Source organism: Bombina bombina, chromosome 1, assembly GCF_027579735.1.
Source record: "Bombina bombina isolate aBomBom1 chromosome 1, aBomBom1.pri, whole genome shotgun sequence".
Taxonomy (NCBI): Eukaryota; Metazoa; Chordata; class Amphibia; order Anura; family Bombinatoridae; genus Bombina; species Bombina bombina.
Window position 1 is genome coordinate 800159136 of NC_069499.1, and position 5013 is coordinate 800164148.

Genomic DNA, 5013 nt, shown 5'->3' on the forward strand with positions numbered 1-5013 from the left:
AGCAGGCGTGGCATTGTAATAGGCTCTCTGACGTCCCTTCTCTGTAATTCTCTGCGGCCCCAACCCCTTACAGATTGTCTTACCAGAAAGGTTCCCGTGAAGTCCCTTAACTGAAACAGCTTATTAAAGAATGACAATGCCACTAATTTACCCTGTATCACTGAATTCCTAATCGCCTTATTGTGCAATGCAGCCAGCCACTCTAACAGTGTTACCTGCAAATCTGTTTGCTCTCGCAGAATGCTTGCCACTCGCTCCAATGCCTCGCATAAGCCTTCCAAGTCTCCGGAGCCAATGAAGCTTGCACTAGGGGAAAGACGAATACCCAGGGTGGCCGAACTGCCAGAGATAAAACGGGCAAGGCGTGCCATGAGCAGATACGCTAGGAGCAACCTTTCTGAATTCTTCCCATTTCCCCCTAGAGAGTGCATCCGTCATCACATTCTTTGCCTGCCCATAGCTCTACTGCCACAATTATTGGGAACAGCTCCAGGAAGCACAAGTTCCTAGTCAGACCTGCCTGTATCCAATCTGGAGGCCACGCTTCCATGCTCCATTCATCACCCAGCATCGCCCCGTACCCCCCGAAACCGGCTTTATCCGTGAACAGGTGCAGCAATTGATTTGATTCCGTGGGTGTTTGCCAAATGCAGATTCTGATGAACTCTGCCAGAAATACTTCCCATACCCCCAAGTCATCCCTCATCTTCTCCGAGATGAGTATCCTTGCCTTTTGGGGCCTAGCACCTCCTAGGTGCGCTTCCAATCTTCTATTGAAAATCCGCCCCAAGGGGATGACTCTGCCGGCAAAGTTCAACAGCCCCAGCATCCTTGTCAGCTTGTCCTCGGGTAAGCGACATAGATCAGCCACTGAGTCTATCTCTATCCCCAAGAAAGTCAATCGCGTACACGGGCCCTACGATTTGTCTGCCGCCAGCGCCCCCCCCCGAACCTATTCATGAGGACGGTCATGCCTTCCTTTAGGTTTGTGCATTGGGCAGAATTCGGATCCCCCACCAACAGAAAATCGTCCATGTAAAGGGCAATGTTATTTGAACCTGTAAACTGAGTGACTGCCCAATGGAGGAATTAACTAAATGCCTCGAAATAGGCGCATGAAATCGAGCAGCCCATAGAGAGGCACATGTCCACATAGTATTTCCCGTTGAAGTAGCAGCCCATTAATCTGAAAGATGCTGGGTTAATACGGAGAAGCCTAAAAGCCGATTCTATGTCCAGCTTTGCCATCACTGCCCCTATGCCTGTCCTTCGCACAATATCTACCGCTGACTCAAACGACTGATACTGTACCGAACTAAGTTTGGGCGCTATCGCATCTTTAACCGAATTACCCTTAGAAAGGAAAGGTGCTGAATTAGCTGAAATTTACCCTTTTCTGTCTTCGGTACCACCCCTAATGGGGCACCACCAAACCTTCTAAGGGGGGATGTGTAAAAGACCCCGCCATGCGACCCAAACCCACTTCTTTGTTCAGCTTATCCCTTATCGCGTGTGGAAACTGATAGGCAGACTTTAAATTTTTATGCGTTCGTGACCCTGTAACCCAACCTCCTACCGGAATAAGGAAACCCTCCCTTAGCCTGAACTGCAGCAATCCCACCGCAGCCCGGTCCGGATACCATGCTAGCCATGCTTCAAGGACGTCCGCCTTCAGCGGGGTGGCTGCCCTTCCCAGCCGCCGCTGATTTTCCACCCCCGCGTTCGCCGGGCAGGTCTCGCTTCTTGGCGCTTTCGCCTCCAGGATTCTGTTCGCCGCAGTATCGACAAACGTGACAAAAGGAACAGGCGTTTCTCTTCTCACATGTTTTGTCCTGGTACTTCCAGCACTCCCAACCTTTTCTGCGGGCACGGTTCCCTGCCCGAAAGGGCTGAGTGGCCGTACCTGGCGGAGGAACTGTCACCACCTCTGGACCCAGTTTAGACCATAATGACATCTTAATGGCGCCAGATGATAGAGCTGGATTTGCGGCCATTTTCCTGCGATACCCCATGTCATAGTCCCTCCAAGCACCTTCCTTATGATTTTTATAAATCCTCTCAATTGTGTCTTGGTAATTAAGGATGTCCACCCCATGGTCTGGTCACCTAGCTAAGTAGCAGGCCGCCAGCACCCTGAAACAGCCCACCCACTCCTCATAGGAGTCCGGCCTTTTAACCCTTTTGGGCCCCGTCCTATCCTCTGCCATTTCCTTTTGTTTTTGAGCCTCCACCAAGAGCTCAAATATGTTAACGTACTTCCTGCTCTGTATTTTCTTTACCATCTTGGATTTAAGGTGCTCGAATAGCGAATGCATGGTAAAGGAAAACGAATCCCACTCCAAAGCTGTCTTCCTCTTATTTGCCTGCAGAACCAGTCTCTCCGCCGGCGCTGCACTAGGTGCCCCTACAGCCTTTTCACTTGCCACCATGCTACCCTGGCTGCACGCTTTCTTCCTATCAGAAACCAATGTTCTAAGCATTCTATACATTCTCTTTTCCCCTTTTTGATTCAAGCCTAGGGCACTATCGCTCTCTGAGCTAGACCCAGATGAACTAGAATTCCCCTCATCTTGTGATCTGTTTCTAATGTTAGCTCACCAGACACCATGTGTTGCTGTCCTGCCGAAGTTGAAGTCCCAGCCACTTCTCCGTTTAATGCTGAAGCTCTTGCCACTATTCGGGTTGAAGTCGCTGCTGCTCCGCAGAGTCCTAGGTGGGTAACCTCTTGACCATCCATCTGTGGAAACATAGAAAGGAGAGGAGTACCGGCTGACAGAGGAATGGAGGAACCATGCACGCTTCCCATACACACACCAGCCATTGCACCACCAGTCCCCTCCTGTACCCCTGATTGCCTGAACTGCTGCCCCCTCACACCTAAGTCACTGTTTGGCCCTCCTGGATTGCCCCCATAATCATATTGTCTGCTCACATTGCCCATACTAACCAACTGTGCCACTGGCATTGCCTGTTTCCCTGGCATCTCATTGCGCAACCTACGCCTCAATCCCTGCCCTTGACAAATTACCCCTGCGTCCCTAAGGCCCTCCAGCCAAGGGCTCATAATGCCATCCCTCCTGTCCATATACATATTTGCCAATAGACCGCTGCGCCCGCTCCTTTGCTGCTCACTGCGCAACCCACCATGCTGCCCCTGCCCCTCCCTCCCCTCGGCCGGCACCCCCCTCCTACCATGAGGAGACAGGGATGCGGAGAGAGCACTTCGCTTTGCTCCTCTCCACGCCGACTGTGATCTTCCTCTGCCTTGGGCTCTGCCAGAAGTACCGCCCACCGGAAGACTGGAAGTGTTCGGAGCTCCAGCCGAGACCAACGAAGAGGCCCTTGCCGCATCAGCGGCAGCTGTGAGTAATGGGCCTGTTGGATGTTGCCCACCGGCAGTGGGATGCGGCTGTGCAGGTGGGCGGGAGGGTTCCCCCAGTGTTAGCTGTGTTGCGGCGAGTTCCGGTGCTTGCCTAGAGGCAAGCACCGGTTGGAGAGCAGGGGAAAACTGCCAAGGATGCCCCTTGAGTTCCTGCAGGCCCATAGTCAGATACAGGCCCCGGGCCTGCAAAAATGGGGCTCAACACTGCAGATAGGGATTGAACTAGCGACCACACGGTCGCCAGTTGTCCCTGCTGCAGGGCTCCCCAATCCAAAGGGGGTTGACTCGAAGCTGGGGCCAAAGCTCCTGCACCATTGAGGCCTCCTATGTAGGCCTCAGAGGCGTCCTGTATGGTAGTAGGCCCTGTGGCAGGCCCAAACGTCACCATGCCCTCCTCTCCTCCTGTTGTGCCCGTGGGGGGCCTAGACTCCCTATCCTGGGGACCCATAACCCCTGCAGAGGCTGCTGCTGGGTGTCCTAACCCCCCCTGGCATCACTAATGGGCAGATAAGACTGCAGGGACTGATGGCCTAGCCTAAGGGAAGGCCCTTGGGCCCTGGGGGAAGGGCCTATCAGATCATGATCTCTCATCTCTCTCTCCCTAGGTGTCCTGCGTCCAGACGACGAAACCTCATCCCTGAAATGGAGAGGAGGAAGAGAAGATTTACAGGACCTATCCATGTTGATGAAACCAGATGAAAAAATCTCTCAGCTACGTGAAGATCAGTGATGTTCCGGAACAGAAAGAGGGCCTCAAACTCCCAGGAAACCCTTCTTAACTGTGAGTAGAGACCCCTCCCTTATATCTGCAACAATTTTGCTGATCTAACTCTCAGCTCCACACACACTCCTCCTCCCTGAATCCTTAACCCTTAAGCCGTTCCAGGCTAATCTGGAGCCCTACACTTTCATTATTACATAGATCTTGATTATTGTGGCTTTCCAGAACCCCAAACATTTAAAAAAGCAGGTGATTACCTTTCAGATGAGAGGTCTTAGAGGTCTATGGTTTGTAAGGGAGATTGAGGGGTTTGAACAGCCACCCCCCATCCAGTCCCTTTAGCTGCCTGTCAAAGTGTGCTCACGCCCCCTCTATGATGTCACCACACATGTTCATGGTAAAATCACTGGCACTCCCAGAGCCACTATACTACCAACTATCCAACCAACCCTGCAGTTAAGGGGACTTGAAGATTTGGTGCTGTGTTCAGCGATTCCCCTTAATGAACAGGTCATAATGTGCTTACAGGCGGCACTTTGCTTGACGACCCATTCTCGTTATAAGCATTGAAGCGGTTCAAGGGACATTAAACACAAAATACATTTGAAAAAGATTAATATTGAGGTTATTCCCCGCCCCCCTGTATTCATGTGTGCCGATATATTGAAATCTATCGTTCACTGCATTACAGTGCTGACTAGGGATGGGGGAATGTGCTGAAAGTGTAATTCATTTGGTAGAATGAATAAACCAGTGGACATTTGTTTTGGACAATCGAATGTTGATAAGAATGAAAATCCATTAAAATTCGGTAATCTAAACTTTCATGATTCAAATAGGGCAAGCAATTTTAAACATTTTTTCAATTTACCTTTATCATCAAATTTGCTTTGTTATCTTGGTATTCTAT